Here is a 20,629-nt window from a genome sequence, read left to right as displayed (position 1 = left end):
AAAACCCCAACCAACCAACAAAAGAACTAAAACACCAACCCACCATTTTATATAAGCCTAACACAACTAGATTTCCTTCCAAAATCAGAGCAATCAGTGTTTTTTCATGTGTACACCAGATGAAGTAGCTGGCTTCCATTTAAAGGACATAGTATGAAACAAATACATACTTTACAGATCTCCTGGGGCTTGGGAGATGCTCCTGGTATGAGAGATATGCAGGGGCTGAGACTGACAAGGGAACCCAAAAATTCATAGCTCCCTTCTCATGCTTAATCTGAGGCATGCACTCATTTAGCACCCACACAAATTAAGTAGATGTTTGTCTTTATCTTGATCCATTGATGACATATGTTGAGCTGAACTCACCCAAGTTAAAGGTGTTAAGATATAACTCTGCTAGCTGGACTTCTTACTATCTGCACACGTGCTATTGGCTTTTATGCATGATCACTTAGTTTTCCAAAACATCTGTCTGATGTACTATGCTTACTATGCTCTTTGGAGAAGAAAAATGAGAACCAGAAAGGTCTATTTTCCCAAAGGTCATATAACAAATCTTGACATGGAAAATTCAAGAAGGAATTCAAAGACCCTCCTCTTCAACATTGTCAGTTTGGGCCTTAGGTCTCCTTGGTCTAAGATATCAGAAGTTGACCTTAGACTCATTCACTGACATTCCATGCACTATTTAGCCTTATCTGTGTTTTTCCCATATAGTATGTAGAAAGGCTACCTGACCTGTAAAATGGGTGACATTTTTCCCCCTTGCTCTGCCACTGGCTTTGTTTGTGACTTTAGGCAAGTCTGTTGGTTTCTCAAGGACTGCATTAAGGTAACTATAAAATCAAGGTTTCATATTAATTTCATACCATCTTCACAGCTCAAACCTTTCATTGTTCTATTTCATGGCTCACACGCTTGTAGTTGCCACAGAACTCTTAACTGGAAAAAGCCTCATGGCAACATTTTATAGAACAGTTGCCACTTTCAAACCATTGCTCCAAAACCAAGATGGGATACAAAAGTGAGGTAGGAAACAAGTACAGATGAAAGGGAATTTCAGAGGAGGGAATCCAGTTAGCCTCAGAGACAACCTTTGTAGGTGTTCTCCAAAAGCCAAGAATATCTACACCATGCCTTTGCTGCAAAGGCAGGAGATATTTTGAGAGAAGAGTGCTCTTTCACACAGAGAGAGCTCTGTTGGCCTTCCACAGCTCCAGTGTTACAAGGCTGAGGGTGAAGGCAACTGTGAATAAGCGGCTGTTGCAGTAACAGAAGTAACATTTCTAAACTCTGTGCCTGGAGGGAGAAAGACTGAAGCTTCAGGCTGACTATTCAGTTATTCAGACAGACTAACTGAAAAGGTTTTAAAAATCAACACCAAAGCATCAATGCCAAGATTTTCAAGGAAGGAGATGAGCGAGAGATACAGAAACACATGGTGATCATGACAATGGCCTGACCCCTCTGCTTCACTAAGACCTCCAACCCTCCTCAGTGAGGCACCATACAGGGCAGAGGATGAAACCACCCGTAGCCATGTTATATTTTGCCATATATTTTGTGTTTTTATGTAGCTGTGATTTTGCTGTATGTACTCTGTTTTAGAAGGTAAATTGAACTTTTCTCAAGTAATTTTATTTAAAATCTCTTTATAATATGCCTTCTTCCTTCTGCTCTTTCTTTCTCCCTCCTTTCCTTTCTCTATAACCACCTATTTGTTGGTTGCCTCATTTGTATGAAGATGGTGAACAAAAAAACATTATTCCTGTTTCACAGAGATTTTAGACTTTGGGGACAATGCAAAATCTCTTCCAGTCATACTAAGGAGGAGTAGATGAACCAGGGGGAAATAATTGACATTTTCATTCACTATTAAGGTTTCTGGGACTGCAAAGGACTCCTCCTGCATTAATGTCCCTGTTAAGTGACACGGCTTCACATAGCGCTCCTGTAGGTGACATCTACTTAACCTTCTGGAGAAGCAGCAAGTAACATAATTAAAAGTGCAAGAAGTGTCAACAATTATTTTCACTAAGTTGGGGACAATTCCAGAACAAATACTTTAGAACTTCTTTGGAAAATGACTTTATACCATCTCAGTTCATTTCTTCCCACATTTATTCAACACAGGCATGGTGTCGCCTACCAGAGCATTGGCTGAAAATTAGTAATTGAGCACCCACTGGGTAGTGTTTTTCACTGGAGATTCAAAGATGAGGGAGACATGATTCTTGCCTCCACAGCTTTCACAGTTTAGCTGAGAAGAAAATGCATACGTGAATCATTACAAGAGACCACAGAGGAGGACAATAAAGCAAGTATGTGTAAGTAGTGCAGAAATGAGGGATAACTCTATCCTGGGTAGAGGAAGGCCAGGGAAGTTCTCCCAGAATAGAATGCTCTTGAAGAGGTTCTGAAAAGTTGAATAAAAATTTCTAGAACTGGGGATGGGGAGCTAGGATGGGGTGATAGAGCCAGAGTGTGAAGGATATTCGAAGCAGAGGAACAGCATATGCAAGGGCACAGAGGCATATGCCAGGAAGGGAACAGAGCACACAAGGCTGGGTGAGCTGGAAGAGGAGGGTGAGGCTGAGGCTGAGGTACTGATCCTTGCTTGTCCACTCAGAGCTCAGATTGTCATCTTCTAGTCTAGGTAGGGAGAGCTGAAGTCAATTGAGTCAGGTTCAGGAAAAAAGACAATGTTATATTTGCTTCTCCCAGTTTTTCTGAAACTATATCAGACAAGGACTTTTTGCATGGGACCATGAAGGTTGTACCCAAAAGTGTCCCTTCCCCATAATCATCAATCATGCATCATGGTCCAAATGCTTCAACTTGCCTGCCCTCGGGCTCATCTCCACTATCTGAAAAACTGGAGTTGGTAGGTGACTCAAATCTCATGGCCTGGGACCGGACCTCCCACCTCTCAGGGAACCCATTCCAGTTCTGAGAGAGGCTGGACAAATCAGTTTCCTCTTGGGGGTGAATCTATATGTATAATGTGTTAGGTGTGATCTGGTGCGTTGAAAGTAACAAAATAAACTCAGTCTAACTTATGAATAAATAAAATATTTAAAAATATTAGTTAAGGATGCAATGGTAGCTCAAGGAACCTAACTTCAGTGATATGTTCAGATGTCAGGAAGAACTCTGGGAAATATAGATAGAAATATACTTTTATCTAAATTCATGTCTTCTGTACTCATTTATTCTTTCTCTGTTGACAAGCTTTCTTGCCTTTCCAGTTCATATGGATGTAGAAAACTTTAGTTTCTTACTCTCTCTGTTAGAGATGCAGTCATATGAAAAAAAATTTCCTAAGTGTGAATTCCAAGTTTCCAAGAGAGGATTTGATTGTCTTGACTTGGGTCAGATGTGACTACTTGTCCAATTAGCCACCTGCAAGGGTTGAAGTCACACTTTCAACATGGTAACAGAGTCCCACACGTATGACTTCAAGGATCAGATACAAAGGAGGAGAGTTTCAAAGTAAGGGAATTAGTTGAGAGCTGGGCAGTTACCCTGAAGGTAAGTCCTACAAATACAAACACATCATACTGACCACACACACACACACACACACACACACACACACACACAGCATCCAAATGTTCACAGTAAAAAATACAAAAGCAACTAAATAAAATTGTAATCACTCAAGCTTCTGCAGTGGAGAAAAAAGAATATTTTAAGATTTTACCATTATGGCCTTTCTATTTTTCTCAACTAAAGGGTTGAATTCTATAACTTCTATAACTGACTTTGATTAAAGGCATTGGGGATTGTTAGGTATAGTGAGTGCTAATTTCCACATCTTGGGTTTCCAGCAGGAAATTAACTAAGCTCTGTGGACACTTGGCATTACAAGGCTGCACTTATGGAAGAAGATCTTACAATAACATCTCGCTGCTTATTCACCAGTTACCTGGATCCACATAATACTTGACTACTCAAAAATCAAACCCACTCTCAAATGACAAAGATTTTTCTGCATTGACCATAGTAAATAGAAAATGCTATTGGTCTTAGTAGCAATTATCACTGTGGTGTTACAACATAATAAAATTAAAAACAAAAACAGTATTAAAAACTAAATATGACAAAAAACTTGGCCTCTTGAGGTCAAGAGGTCTGTAACTTTTAAGCCATCCACATGTAAAAGTCTGGATTATGTATAAAAGTTCTGGTATATTTGCTTTTAAAAAGTCAATACTATTATTATTATTGTTGTTATGATTATTATAAACACATAGGCATTAATTAAATATATAAACATTAGCTTAGATAAAGAATTCAAATATTTGACCCATACTCTTAAACACATTCTTTAGTTACCCTTTCGCTTTTCCAGGTTAAAAGAAGACAAGGGGTTAAGAAAAATATACAAAAAGATCCCAAAGTAGATATGAGTTCCCCTGAAAATGGAAAAGAAAGGGAATAGACAATGTGCATTAATGTCATCTTGGTCTCCTGCATAATTTAGGGCTCTCTGCAGGCTGATTTGGTTTAGATCAGTGGTCCTTCACATGACTACATTCACATATCCTTACATTATAAATCTACTTATTAATTTTTGCAGGAAAGAATTCTGGAGGCGATTTCTACACAGAGCTCTTCACACGGATGATAATGGTAGACATGTCATCAAAAATTCTTCTGATTTTCTTTAGTCTAACAAGTCATTTCTTCCTATCACAAATTTAGAAGCCCTGAAGCACATGGGGCAAGGCAGTATTTTTAAATGGACAAAACAAAATCTTCATCTCATATATATATATATATACACACACACACACACACACACACACATATATATATATCCATTAGGAAGAAAAATATGCAAATCTCTTCTCAGAGCGCAGCTGAGGGATACACAGGCAGTTGAGGAAAAGACATTCATTTGAAATACAATTTCTCTGCAGTTGTTGGGTCCCCCTCCCCACACTCTCCCCAGCTGTCTGGACTAGATGGGGGGGAGTTTACTGAGCTATGAATGTGTTTCCCATATTGGAGAGGAAGCAGGAATGGAGCTAATGTACTGTGTATTCAAATGAGACTCTTTAAAGCAGAGTGGAATTGAACTCACATGCAAATCACTGTGGCAGGAGCACTTTCTGCTGCCCTTTGTCCTTTCTGTCTGTGTCCTTAAGCAGGCAGTCAAGGACTCCCAGCTGAGATGTTTAGCCTTCTGAGAAAGTAAACAATCTTGTCCTCCCTCCCTTAATACAGACGTGTTCCTTATGTGCCCTGCCTGCTGAAAGTGGCATGGCCGAGCCTTCTGGGCTGAGATGGGATGTGGTGGGGGAGGGCTCCTGAAGGACTGACCTGAAACAGCAAAGGAGAGTCAGCAAGCCAGCTCTGTGCTGGGGAACAGAGAAGCACTGCAAATGAATGGAAAAGAGGTGATAAGGAGAGAGAAGGACCTGCAATTCATTACAGAGAAAGGAAGTAGGAAAAAATGAAAAAGAAAGATGATCCTATAAAGATATGAATAATAGTGCATGGTATTTGTAACTATCCATGATTAGTTCTCTGCCCCTCACAAATAAATGCAAGACTGAAAAGCAAGTCCAAAACCTCAGTGAAAAGGACTGTTTCCCACAAGAAATGCTTTATAAACAAATAAAATGAGATAAAGAAAATTTATCCTTCCACATTCCTCCCAAAAGGTGGTATATTTTAATTTAAATGATACATGGGGATTAAACTTGGTTCTTCAGCTGGGCTTGGTGATGCATGCCTACAATCCCAGGGGTTCGGTGGCTGAGGCAGGAGGATCTCGGGTTCAAAGCCAGCCATATCAACAGAGAGGCACTAAGCAACTCAGTGAGACCCTGTCTCTAAATAAAATACAAAATAGGGCTGGGGATGTGGCTCAGTGGGTGAGTGCCTCTGAGTTCAATCCCTGGTACCAAAAACAAAACAAACAAAAAAACTTGGCTCTTGAGGGGAAGATGCTCTCCTATACTCTCTTCCTGCTAATGCCTCCATTCCTCAATGAATTCCTATAGTACAAGGTTTTCCCATCACACATGGTGTTCCACGGACAGCAAAGCAACAAGCCCAGGTACACTCTCCAAAAGTCACGCACTGTCAGTCAGAGTGAAGCTGAAAGGAAGTTTCTCACTCCATGTGCTCTGTGCTCTCTTGGTCTCTCTCATCTGCCCCGCTCCTTCTCTCATCTACTATCCCTTCCTTCAAATAAGTTAAAGATTCACTGGAAAAATGATGCCTAACATTGAGAGAAAACTATCCAGATCATTTGTCTGGAAATGGAGCCCTAAACAGCCTTTCAAGGAGAGATTGGAGTTGGGAAGTATGGTGGGAGGTGCTGTCTCTGTGTACTAATGGCTAAACTAATGCAAGAATAAAATCGCTTGCAAGCTCCTTAAAAATTACTGAATATAATCCAGCAGGCCAATTTAAAAATATGAGCTAATTAAGTGTTACAAGTGAATTAAAAATATGCAAAGTTTCACAAAGCATACTGATTTTTTGAAAAAAAAAATTTGCTTCTGCTACTTCTGCTAACTAAATGTCGGCTCATTGGCAGGATCCTATCATATTCGCTTCATTTTCGTGATTCTAATTATTATTCATAAGAAAGAAAAGATTCCCATCTCACAACTCTGTAATGAGAAACATCCTGCTCTGAGTGGACATGAGAAGTAAAATTTCGAAAGGGAGGACACCTTATGGTTTTCTTTCAGGTACTTGGTTGTTGCAACACTGAACGTCATGTGTCTGTGAGTTAATTTGGGCCCATCATTCATGTAGATAGAGTCATCATACATTGAATGTACAGAGAAGCCGCTATGGTGGAATTTAATCCACAGCAAACATAGCCCCAGTTTCTTATCTATGTGTTTTTTTTTTTTAATTTTGCCATTTTTATTTGTTCTTTTTAGTTATACATGACAGTAGAATGTATTTTGAAGTATCATATATACATGAAGTACATCTTGTGGTTGTACATGGTGTGCAGTTACAATGGTCCTATAGTCATATATGAACACAGGAAAGTTACGTCCTATTCATTCCACTTACGTGATGAGTTTTGATCGTGGCATCACACCCATCACCGAAAGGGGCACTGTTATTATTTTTATAGCATGTGGCCTTAGAAGGTACACATAGAGTTGGTCCTAGCTTCCTTATTTTTCCATTACTGGTGGTTGCTGATAATTATTCCCCAGTGTGCGTAGAGCTTCATTCAGCTGAAAAAAAATTTTATATAAATTTATTTATATATATTCCTATGGCTTGTGGTGGGTTGGAGGGTTTGAGAGTATATTTTTTATTCCTGGAAAGAAAATTATCCACCCTCCCCCACATCATGCCAAGTAGCATCTCTGTCACTTCAATCATTTTATCAAATGGAAAACCAAGAGAGAAAAATATGCAATAACACTTGCATCAGAGGGATCTCCAAAAGTGAAAAGATGAGTAGTGGACAAGAAGGAAGACTGTTTTTGGAAGACAGGTCTCTCTGACCACCGAAGGAAGGCAGTAGGTCTAGCCTTCGGAACACTGTAGAGCTAATTCACAGTATCAGCGCTGGGCAAGAATCATCAAAATAAGTGGTACCCTCAGGCAATAGAAAAACCAAAAGTGATGAGCCAGAGGTTGGTTTTAGCAGGCAGCATTTTTGCTTGCTGCCTTTACCCAAATGAGCTTCCTGTTGAGTCACAAAATGTAGCAGGTTCCTATGGGGCTCATATATTTGGAAAGAAAGCAGCGCTGGGCTCAAGAGCTTGGTCTGGATGATTCTGATATGCTCTGTCTCTCTCAAGACAGCACAGCTTTCCCCATTTTTCAATTAATCACCTCTTCCCAGAATTTTTCTTGGGTGAATGAAGAATGCAGCAAGATATTTTGTAGGGCTGCCAGGAGTTCAACAGGTCAGCTCTAGAAATGATGTTGAAAAATAATTAATTAGCTGCCATGCTGGGAGAAAAAGCTCTCTTTGGAAAAAGTCTTCTAATGTTGCAGAAGGATTAGCTGAAAAGAAACAGGAAAAGAGAAAGGAAAGAACAGAAGGCGGCATGGCATAGCGATTTACAAAAAAGGGAGACAAAATTGCTTTTATTTGTCCTTTCGAAAACATTTGGAAGGGGATTTTCCTTCAACCTACCCCACAATATTCCTGGTCTGTTCCCCCCAGTGAACAAACAGCAAACTGCTTCTCTAGGAGTGACTTGTATTTACTGCATCCACAATGAACCATGGTTCACGTATGCTCACACGTCTTTAACGTTGTTTTCGTTTGCAGTCTGCTTGTGTGGAGGAACCTGGGAAAACACAGATGAGAAAAACTGAGCGAAACTGACTCTACCCTCTTCTCAAGAAAGCCAATCTGCTCTTCCAACTGCCTGCAAGATGTCAAAGATGACCTCGACCTTCCTGGAACAATGAAAGCTAAAGGCCAAATGACTGATTGTCTATCTGACTTCTCAAGACTTTTCCTTTCATTTGGGTGGCTTAATGTATCTGGTTGAAATCTGCAAGGACAGAGGATGTGTATGTTGATGTTTGCCCTTTCCATCTCCTAGTTATTCCTATCCTTTGAAGGTGGCCCTGTGGCTGGGGAGTGGGGCAAAGTCCTGAGGTCTGGGGGGGCAGTTAGGTGTTTCAGTCTTCTGCTTAATTTTAACTCTTCACTTACTGAAGGCACTTATGAAATTTTCTTGTGGTGCCTCTGTTGTGTGATTTCTGGTCCACACAGAAGACAGTGTGTTTAGCAAAACCCGAGAAATGAGAAAATGATCACTCAAGGATGTGGTTGCATGTTTTAAACAGTTAAGGGTAGCATAAGAGTTCAGATATTTTCACATCTGAAAGAAGCAGAGATACAAAGTTGAAATCAAGGAACAACCCAAATTAGAATGATTTCCAGATAATAATAATAATAATAATAATAATAATAATAATAAATTTAGAAAGGACATAATAATTGAGCTGCAGCATGGAGTTTGAGGTTTAGATTCAAATAATAGTAATAATAGCAACACTGGCATGCATTTAGAATAAACCTAGTGGCTATTTGAAATGCTTTAGTGTAGTTAATTACTTCATTCTGACACCGACCCTTTAAGAGACCCTATAAGCAAAAGAGTTTTTTCCTTCTTATAAATGAGGCACCACTCACTCAGAGTTTAAGTGAGTCGACTTCTATATCTAGTGAGTGGTGGAGACAGACTTGAACTCAGACAGGTTGGTTCTAGAGCTCCCGATCTTGGCTACTACGTGAACCTACTCAGGCAAAGAGATGTGTTTTCTATCTATATTAACATAAAATTTCCCATATCTACAGATATTTGCTTGCTGAATTGAGAAGATGTTTCTGACACATTCACTGCCACATTTTGAATATTCAATGACAGGAACGTGTTAGCAAATAAAATGTTAAAAGATGATTTTTGAAAATCCTCAGTGAAACTTCTAGTTCCCTGGGTACTAACTCCCATGTCACTTGTTATTCAAAGTAGGCTTAGAGTGATTGAGAGCTTGTACATTTCAGGCAGCTCTCAAGGAGAAAGTAGTCTGTAATCCACACTCAGAGCACCTGAATCTTTCTCAAAGAAGTTATTACAGTTGTAGTGAATTAATTATTTGTTTTTGTATTTGTTCAATGTTCTCCTCCCTTGCTGAGCTTGCCACTGATCTTCTGGTGCATATTCTTCCTGTGCCAATCAGTAAATGCTCAGGACATATCTGTTGAATAAATGAAAAACTACATGAATGAATGAATCATGAATCATTGAATCAATGAATGAATGAATGCAGCTCAGCAGTATCTTCCTAGTTCAAGGAAGTCAAATTTTCCCTCTAATGCTTATTACCCCCATGGAAATGCTGGCAACATATGGAATGTTTACCCTATGCTCTTATTTGGCAATTCACCAAGGAATTTTCCTGTTCACCAGCAGATTCACATGCTTGCTTTGTTTAAGAGGGATTTCAGTGTGTCACACAGGGGATTTTTTTTTTTTTCTTCCTAAGGATGTGATTATTCCTGGCTTGATCCTGCTGCTATGATATGGCCACGTTTGGCACAGAGCTCACGTGGCATGGGATTAGGCTGTCCTCATTGTATGAAGTGACTTGGACACGTTGCTGTGCTTATTAGAGTGGGGTATTGTGGATCACTTTACAAAGGCAACAGCTGCAACAGTTATGTCATAATTTGGTGCATGCGACACCTCTGCACAGCTCACGCAACAAAAACATTTATTCTTCTCATCTGTCAATATATTTGTGCCTCTCATCTCTCTCTCTTTTTTTGCTTCTTTTCACAAGTGGCAGAATGCATCCCAATTCCCGAACAATTGACTTCTCTGCAGAAATATTCTTAAGGCAGCTGCTTTCTTATAGCACATTTTTGAATGATTATATACATTTTTTTCTTAATAGGAAACAGGTTTTTGAAATGCAGGGACAGTTTCAAAGCACATAATGATATTCAATTAACCAAATATGGGTTCTATGGCGATGTTGAGGGTTAGCACAAACACTGTGTTTGACTCTTGAGGAAACTGAGACTTTCATGGGATTATCTGGTCTAAAAGACACTGAATTCTTAGAACAAGCCAGAGGAGGGCACTTTTCAAAATGCACTCATTCCACCTCTGCCCCCAAATGATACAGGATCTGAGATAGTGTGAGATAATCCCCCAGTTAGGTGCCGGAGGAAACTGAGCTGAAATGGCTTATCTGAAGTCACACAGTTAATCAACACTGGGGCAGGATTAAGCTCAGGGTTGTTGGATCACAGCCATGTGCACATTATATTCCTTTAAAGCTGTGAGTGAACTTGACAGTCATTGGTGTGACGAGCGTTGAAACATTAGGCTTAGGTGGCCCAAGTCAGGCATGACATGAATGTATGGAGAAGGCAGCACTGGGACATGGGAGCAAGTTTTTCCTGTGACTCCATTTCTTCTTGAGAAAGGAGACATTCTGGCCCTGTGAGCTATGTGCCTTCCTCTGCTTACAGACCCAGAAAATGTTGATGACTGGCCTTGAACCTGGGCAATCAGCTATTCCTAGTATGAGTGCTAGTCCTACCTGCAGCTGCAGAGTGTGGGCAGTATGGGTAGAACTAGCCATCCTGCCAAGCTGAAGGATGTGATGAATACCCAGGAGGAGGAGGGGTGGGTCCGAAGTTAGCAAACGCATTGAGGAGATGGAAGAGGAGAAAGTGAAAAAGAATAGTATCTTCTGGGTTTCAAGCATGGACCGGGCATGATAATAGTCTGTGTTGTTCTCATTTTATGAATGAGAGATGAGGCTCTAAGAGGAGGCACGACATGCCCACGTTCTGATAAGAGCACAAAGCTTTGAACTTGGTTTGTCTGATTCCAATATTCTTGACCAGTATACTACTTCAGGCTGTGTCAGTTGTGTCCTGGTGCAGAGAAGCTGGGCAGAGGTAGTAAATGGGAAATGAATCCAGGCAAGACTTTATTTGCCACACCGTCCACTGGGAGACAGGCATCTTTAGTTAGCAACAGCACTGCCATGATTTCCACTTCATCCCAATATCCCCAAGGACTGAGAAGTCAGAGAGGGTGGTATCCACTCTTTTTATTCGAGAACTAACAGTGTATCCAAAAGCTTAGCCCCAGATAAAAGGATCACTTGAGATTTCAGGGAGGGTTTGCTTACCTTGCTGCCTCTATTTTTGCCTGCTTGTTGGCTGCTGGATATTGGTGGGTGGCCCAAGACCCTTATAGGTGTTGATCACAGTTGCAGAAGGCTCATACCTTTCAGGTAAATCCTAGTCCTGAGGGAAGCAAGACCATATATACCCAAATTTCCTGGGGAATACATTTGTTGAGTTTTCTCTTTCCTTTTGCCTTTGACTCAGAAGTGTTAGGAGAAGTTTCGGGATGAGAGAGTTTTCAGCAAGGATTGACTCCCCTTCCAAGGACTTGAGACACATTGGTGGAAGTCGCAAAGTAGGACCATCCAGACGTGGTTCCAAGTGACTACGAACGGTATAGTACAACTGAAAAAGAAAGAGTCTTCATCTCAAGATGATCAAGTCATACAATCTTTAATAAATGAAAGTAATTTGTATCCAAGGTCTAAACCAAACTTTGAAGCTACTTAAAGAGTAAAACAATTCCAGCTGGGTATAGTGGCACATGCCTAATAATCCCAGCAACTCCTGAGGCTAAGGCAGGAGAAGCACAAGTTCTAGGCCAGCCTTAGCAACTTAGCAAGGCCTGAAGCAACTTAGTGAGACCCTGCCTCAAAATAAAAAATAAAAAGGTCCGGAGACATTCCTCAGTGTTTCAGTGTTAGGTGCCCCTGGGTTCAATCCCTGGTACAAAAACAAATTAATTAATTTAATTTAATTAAAACTATGTGTGTGTGTGTGTGTGTGTGTGTGTGTGTGTGTGTGCGCGCGCACATATGTGTAAAACAATTCCAGCTAGGCTGGCTTTAAACCATAGGGAAATTTATTATCTCATGCCAAAGAAAGCCAGAAGTAGGGAAGGCTTCAGGGTTTACTGATTCCACAGATTGAAGATATTTTCAGACGTAGATTCGTTTTGGCTTTGGCTTTGCTGTAGGTGGTGTCAACTTTATCCTAAAGCTCCCCATGATCACACAATGGCTGCCAACAGCAACTGATAGAGCATACTTGTGTTTATTTCCAGTTGGATAGAGACAGACTCACTTTTTACTTCCAGAAACCCCTCTTCTTGCACCACATTGGCTTAAATTGACTTAGTTCTGCCCAACTCCAAACCAATCCTGGCAAGAGGGGGGAAACCACTAGTTTGGAAGAGACTAATTACCTGGAGTTGAGTTAGTGTTGGGAACACTTCCAGCTCTCCAGTGTCACTACAACCTGAAATTCCCACTTACATGCATATCTGTCATGGCTCAATCTGAGAAGCAAAACTGCTACCAGTAACATAGAATATAAGATGTTTTATAGGGATTGGACTCTATTGCACTGTAGGAGCTGATGAAGATGACCTATGCAAGCTGCAGCCTCTGTCTCATGATGATAGGCCAACTAGACCAGCAATTGGGAGGGAAGTCTCAACACAGGACTCAAACTGGAAAAGTGGATCTGAGGAACCGATGTTATGGTGTCATCTGTGCCAACAAGACAAGCTAGAAAACCAGTGACAGTGAACTCAGGCTGTCACAGTGCCTGGTACTCTGCACTGAACAAACTTCAGAGCATAACCAAACAGCCGAGGCTTCAGTGAAATTCCAAGATCTCATGTAGAAAGTCTCTTGCCATCAGTGCTAACCTGGAACCATATAAGGGAGGGAATTCTGGAAGGAATTAGCTCCAGCTTAACCAAGTTGATAAAACACAGTGCAACTACAATAAGAATTATCTAGTGTACTGGTAATTCCCTACTAAGTGGTTTTGCTTCCTAGAAGATATGTGGCTATATCTTGAGATATCTTAGAAGGAAGCTCCTAGCATTTATTTTTAAAGTAGAAACCAGGGGCACTGTGAAACATCCTACAATGTGCAAGGCAGTCAGTCTATCATGACAAAGAATTATCTGACCCAAAATGTCAGCAGTGCCATGATTGAAAAACCCTGATGTGGGGTGACTACCAATTGTGAACAAGACTTGTTCAAACTTTGTCTCCATTTAAAACTCAGAGCAGGGAAAAGCAACTTTTTAGGTTTATTTATGTATGGGAACTAGTGACATAGGTCTGCCTTTGAGAATGTAGTACATCCCCAGGATATGTGGCATCTGTCACACATACCTACTATTAGAGGGCCTTTACTTAAGATGGATGAATGGATGCATGAATGGATGAATGGATGGATGGATGGATGGATAATAGAGACAGATATACCTAGCAGCATACCTTTAATCCCCAAGTTACTTTCAAGTTCATTAAGAATATGGACCATCTTCTGCATTTCTTTGGCTCTTCCCTGACTCCCCATAATGACTTGTATGCAGGCTGATATCTGTTGCTTCTTGAATGATTTTGCTAGGGTATGGGAGCTCAATCAGCATTTTATATAAAATCACGTTTATGTATATACACAATCTCTTTGAGGCTAGAAATTGTACATGACACCAGCAGCTGGATCATAGGCCTCTTGAGACATAGTTTACAGGTAAACATGGATCCTGTCTTAGGGGGATTTTTATCACATTGTAAAAGAGGATGGAATGCCAGCATTGAAATTTCCAATTAAATTCTCAGCAAAATTCTTCCTGGTGATTTAATGGCAACATTTGAGGCAGATGTCACTTTATTGATGAGATGAAAACTAGAGAAAAACCTAAGCCAAGAAGAGTGGTGTCCCTTCACAGCCTCTGTTTTCTGTTAGATTGTTGGCACTTCCAGGGAATTCCATGGCACGGATTCTACCATACCCTTAGAACAGTAGGAAATAGAAAAAGATGGGAAGAGATACTGACTGATAGCAACTTGTTTATGGATCTGATGCTGTAATTGATTAGGACTTTCATACATTGAAGGAAAGTCTCAGCTAAATAGCCACCAACCCTATGTAATTAGTAAGATGAAACATACTTTGCCAAATCAATTCTCTATTATTGAAATTTGGGATTTTGCTTTACAAGAACTATAAATAATCTCCACTGAATAGACTTGCTATGCAAATCATTGCGTTTTTTGAGCACTTGAGTATTTCCTAAAGATAAAATTCTGTATATGGAGTCACTGGGTAAAAGGGTATTCATATTTAAGGCCTGAGATATTCATTTTTAAAAGGAGCAATTATTTCAATATGTATAGACTTAATCCTGGAGGAGGGTTGTATGTGAAATGTAATCATGACTTTTGCAGAATATGAGACCCAATTCTATATTGTTCAAGAGTGAATGTGCCTGCTCATAGTAAATATTAAACAAAACCTCAGTTCTGCAATCTGCTACTCAATTGTTCATTTCTTCAACATTGCAGGGGGAAGTGGTTTTGGTAGTGTAGCAAACATATTGATCTATTGAAATATTACCAAAGACGTTTAATTTCTATGAAAATAATTGGGTCTGCAGGAATAATTATAGCTATCAAATTGTTTCAGAGAGAGAGAGAGAGAGAGAGAGAGAGAGAGAGATGGCAGGGGGTGGGGGGAGGAGAGAAAGAGAGAGAGAAGGGGAATTTAGGAAGCGGGGTTTAAGCCAATAACTATCAGAGTCCTAGATCTTTTGATCCTCAGGAAAAGAAGCATGAAACTTGCTGTGAAATTGTGGGTGGGCAGGGAGGAAAAAGGGAAAGGGGTAGTTCTTATTGCCCGTCTTCCCCAACTCCTAAGAAGTTGGCAGTATATCAAGTTCTGCTCATTTCAGGTTTTTCTCCCATGGCCTCTGGCAGTACCTTCTGATAGTATCTTGACTTGTGGCATGTTAACCCCAATCTTCACATAGCATCCTCCCTGTCTATGTGTCTGTCTTCAAATTTCCCTTTTCTACCATGACTCGTCATGTTAGCACCCACCCTAGACCAAGATGATGACCTTGAGTTCATTGAAAATAATCTCATCCTGACTTAACTTATTTTATCTTCAAATAAGGTCACCATCAGAGATCCTGGAGGTTAGGACTTCAGTATATAATTTTATGGGGATACAATTCAACCTGTAACACCATCTTCATTTTTCACAAAACAAAATTAATTGATCTAAGATTGCTGAGCATGCAAATGTCAAGGTCAAGTTTTGGAATCAGCTGCTCTGACCAGGACCCACAGATTTTTGCTTTTATAGTTCCCCTCCCCCTCAATAAATATAGATTCAATTAGAGTCAATCTGACTGAGGAATAAGCAGTTGTTATGCAAATAGTACATTAGAAATGCAAATGAAATGTAATTACAAAGATGATTTAATCCCAGACCAGCCCATTTGGTGGAATTAAATGGGCTGCAAAAGGCACGGGAGAATCTTGGTTTGGAGAACATAGGGCCTTCAGATTTGTGAGGCTGCCATAGGAGAAGAGGATTAGAAGCTGGGAAGAGAATAAACTGACTCTTGAGCCAGTTCATAGGAGCTACTAAAGAGAAAATTAAGGACAGGTTGCTAAGTGGGGTGCAAAGAATGCATACCAGAGACTGTTGTAGCCTAGGCTAGACAACCCATCTAGGTGTATGGTTTAGACATTCGGTGTCCCCCAAAAGCTTATGTGTGAGACAATGCAGGAAGGTTAGAGGAGAAATGATTGCATTATGAGAGTCTTAACACAATTAGTACATTAATCCCTTGATGGGATTAACTGAGTGGTAACTGCAGGCAAATAGGACATGGCTGGAGGAGTTAGGTCATTGGAGGGTGTGGCTTTGGGGTATATATTTTGTACCCGGCAAATAGAGTTTCTCTCTTTCTCTTTCTTTCTCTCTGCTTTCTGATCGTCATGTGAGCCACTTCCTCCCCCCCCCCCGCCCCCCCTACACACACTCTTCTGCCATGGTGTTATGCCTCACCCTGGAGCCCAGAGGAATGGAGCCAGCTGTCTAGGAACTGAGACCTCTGAAACTATGAGCCCTAAATAAACTTTTCCTCCTTTACGGTTGTTCTTATCAGGCCTTTTAGTCACAGCAGTGAAAAAGCTGACTAAAATACTAGGCTAAGGGGGGAAAAGACTGAATAATCCCAATAGAATGATTGATAAATTAATAATCCCAAGAGAGGCCAGTTATTTGAGGTAAGGTCACCAATTCCCTACTCTATATAGAACTGAGGGATTTCTCAGAATGGAATTTACAGTGCTAAACCTGACAGTCCTAGACAAAAAGTTGTTACCTACCAGGGAGTGAAACTTGGAAGTCTTCAAGAGAACCTGGTTAATTAGCAAAGGAAAGCCTCCTGATTGAAGTCCCAGGATAGACAGTGTGTTAGTAATTTGCCACAGGAAGCCTTCAACTTGTGCTGGAAATAAGAATGCTGTAAGACACTGCAGCTACTCCACACATAGCTTTATCCCTAGAAACACACACCATAGTTGTATTATGATGCTTTCCTCTTAGCAGAGGTAGAGGTTTTAAGAAATGGGGGGAGGGGCAGTCACAGACAGAGTTGGTCCTCGGTTGGCAACTGTGACATGTATCCAAAGGTTAAACCCTCCCTCACTGATGGGCCTATTCAATCCCATCTTTCCACTCCCTTCTCTGGTCCCTAACATGAATAGCAAAAAGAGAAGGGAATTTCTCAAATTTTCCTGATCATAAAAATCAAGTAAGGCCCTTATTAAATACAGATGCAGAGGCCAACTTATTCACACTCTCTAGGGGTGAACCTAAGAAGGTCTATTTTTTAAAAAAAATTCCCAAGTGATTGTAAAAAGTGGGCAGCCTTGGAAATTCTGGAGTGGATGCCAGCAGGATACCATGTTCTCATCCTCCTCTCAGAAGAAACAGGGAGCCCCTCCCCTGCTTTATATCCACAGTCAGGCTGTGCTGGGGAGATAGCATCTGAAGAATACTGTCCTGTGTCACTTTTTATAAGCAGGATTTTTCTTCCCCCTCAAAACAAGCACCTAGGCAAAGGGGCAGAAAAGGACTTGGTTTTCCATTTATAATTTATCCATGAGGAATTCTTTAACACAGTCTACCTGATGGAAATGTTTTTGGCAGCCAAAGAAAACGTGGGATGAAGTAGGGGGTACTTTGCCTTGATCTGGGGTGGTTTTATCTGGGGGCACAAAGGGGAACCCAGCACGAGGTAGGTTACAGAGATTTCATCTGTGTTGTGTTCAGGTCTGGGTGGAGGAAGGGGAGGGTTCCAGATTGTTAACCAGTGGCAGCTGGCAGCTTTATTGTTTTTTAATTAAATAACCCCCAGCCACACAAGCACACACCAATCCCCCACCTCCTCCTCCTCATGAAACCTCATTAAGCAAGAGGACTATAATTAAACCCGGAATCCACGGTTGACACTCCTACCATCAGTCTATTCCTTGTGCAGCCTGGCTGTGGGCAAAAAAGCAGCCTTTGCATTTTATGGGCAGAGGGCGATAACACAGAGAGGCCATCTTTATTTGTCACTTAATGGACAACTTGGCTCACCCTTCAGGGCAACCAGATGTGTCTCTTGTCCTTAACCACCTCCACTGTGGATGGCTGCCCATCAAATAAAGCAAGACATCTGCCCGGAAGGGCCAATTTACCTCAAACAGGTGAGGACTTTGATTCCGAGAGCAAGGGAATTTTCCTGACGTTACTTTGCCGCGCGTTTGGGCCCAATATGTCAGGAATATTTTCACATGATTGGAGGTGGATCGCCATGAGCATTTTGAACTTATTATGCCCGCTACCAGGGACATATGGCTATAGACAAGGCTGTTTTTCCTGCCCTGCCACTCATTCTTTCCTGCCCTCCTCACTTGCTCTGCCTCATCTGCCAGCTCCCTCCATTTCCATCTTCTCCATCTACCTTCTCCCCTTTCTACAGCTTTTGCCCCCAATTTCTAACTGCAGAGTTCATTCATGTGGTGGCTGTTCTCATTGATATTAGGAAACCAGTTTCTTGAGTCAGGAGTGGACTCCTTTAAAAATTCTCCTTGGTGGGGAGAGGTGGAGGAGGAAATGAACACAGAAAGGCAGGGCCATTTTCAGATGTAATCTATCCTGTGAGGCCAAGTTCCGTGGCCCACCCCCAGCTTGGACAAAGCTCTGGTAATATTGTTTCCAGCTAAGTCCCCAAGCCCAGTGAAAATGAATTTATCATTTACATCATTTCTCTTTGTAGCTCTGACAATTCATATTACCCCAGAACCTGACATCTCCACTTTCCTCCAATTGATAAATAATCTCTTTTTGATTTCTGTAACCGAGAAACATCATAAGCCCAACATACAAAGGAAGATTCATGGGTCTTTTATTTCACATGTGAGCTCCTTGAAAAATGGAGTCTGCGTCGCCATTTGGGCATTAATTCCTGACACACCACTTATCATATTTTGATTGTTTCTAAGAGAACACCATATTTTAACTCTTTGGGAATGATTTAACTGATCAAATACACCAGCATCTGGTTGTTATGGTAACTATGGTTCTAAAAATAATATAAAGAAAAGACCACCTTTAATTGAAATCACAAGAAGTTGTTATGGTAACTGGAATTTTTTAAAGTAACTAGGTTAGACTACATTTCATTTTATCTAGCACTTTGCACAAACAAATTCTGATTAAAATATCAGGTTTAATTTAATCAGTTAATTAATGTCACTAAATGTCATTTATCTTATAACTCTCATTTACATTCAGTGCTGAATTATCCAACTTGCTAATTTGTAACCGTTCTGCCTTCGATTTAACATTCAGGGACCTGGGGCAAAGTGTGCAGGGAGTGTGCCAAGCTGCGTTTGGCTGTGCACTAAGGTCTGACCCTGTCCCCTCTTAGACCCTAGAAGACCTTTCCTTTAACTGTGAGGTGGTGATGTTATTACCAGTTCTGCTTTTGCTACATACTTGTATGGAACACATAAGGTTATGTGTCTGAACATATTTCAATATCCCACAATGTACAATGTAATGCTTTATTATTATATTGTATTCCTTTGTTGGTACATTTTTTGGATATTGAATTTTAAAAAGGAAACCATATGAAAACAAGCTGGAAATATTTATACTTACAACACTGAATACAGAACTTTGCATCTAGCGACTAAATTAATTGAGGAATGCAATAATACATCATTCTTATCTCCCATGCCAAAACTCTCAAAGAAAAATTGGAAGTGTCTTACAGATAAGGATAGTTCTAACCCCTTCTTTGGTATCCCCTAGAGTGTCTTGTATATAGATGGTGCTTGAATGCTACTTAATGAATTTATATTAATGGGCAGTATTTTAGCAATGTGTTCCACATGCATGTGGACCCGTGGTGAAGTAAACTCTTAGGACATACAAATCATCCCATCTTGAGAAGGGAAGGTGGCTTGTTAATAAGTATTCTCATGTCAACTTTAGAGTTTCTATGATGCAAGAGGGAGGGGTCGGCTCTGCAGGAAGGTGGGTGGTGTGAGTCGATTTAAGAAAGTCCCAGTGAAAAGGTCAGTCTTGAGGAGTATATAACAAGGCCTGGGAGGGATTGGGGATATTGGAAGTCATTCCATTTGGTGGGAACAGTGTACATGTTGGCCTCGAGCCTATTCCAAAATCTCTCCTTGGTGATGTCCAGAGAGACAGCAGGAGCTATAACTGAAATATTGAGAGCTCTGGGCTATTTTCACCATCTATTTTTTTTTTTCTTTTTTTCATTTTCACCATAGACCTAGAAAGGCCAGAACTTAGTATCTGAGACCTAAAAAAAAGAAAAGAAAAAAGTAGTCATGGTATTGGGTCCAAAAAGAAAACTGTAAAATTGAATTCAATAAATATTTAAGCAACTACAAAATCTAACATCGGGCCAATTTCATTAATTGTCATGTTTACAACTCCTAAATATTTCATTACACTTAAAACAATTTGAAGTTTACATTTTTCTCACTTTGCAAGAACTTCCAACCACGCAAAGTGATTGCCAAGGAATCATAGCCAACCTCAAATTACATTAGTTATTTGTAGTCAAAAGCAAAATCACATTATTTTACCCCCAAAGTAGATGTATGTTATTATATTCAGTTTGGTGTAAGGTGGAACTTCCAAAAGTAAGAATTC

The 20,629-nt window shown here is 40.5% G+C and overlaps 1 long non-coding RNA gene across 1 annotated transcript in view; it reads left to right on the top strand.

Moving 5' to 3' along the window:
• LOC306655929 overlaps positions 1 to 9,622 on the top strand; it is a 78,846-nt gene extending 69,224 nt beyond the window's left edge. Inside the window, exon 3 of the long non-coding RNA XR_013762356.1 lies at positions 8,279 to 9,622. This is a non-coding gene — a long non-coding RNA (uncharacterized lncRNA). The remainder of the gene's footprint in view (positions 1 to 8,278) is intronic.
• Positions 9,623 to 20,629: the final 11,007 nt, after the last annotated feature.

This window comes from Sciurus vulgaris, assembly GCF_902686455.1.
Source record: "Sciurus vulgaris genome assembly, chromosome: 3".
Classification (NCBI taxonomy): domain Eukaryota; kingdom Metazoa; phylum Chordata; class Mammalia; order Rodentia; family Sciuridae; genus Sciurus; species Sciurus vulgaris.
This window is presented reverse-complemented; position numbering and strand designations above follow the sequence as displayed.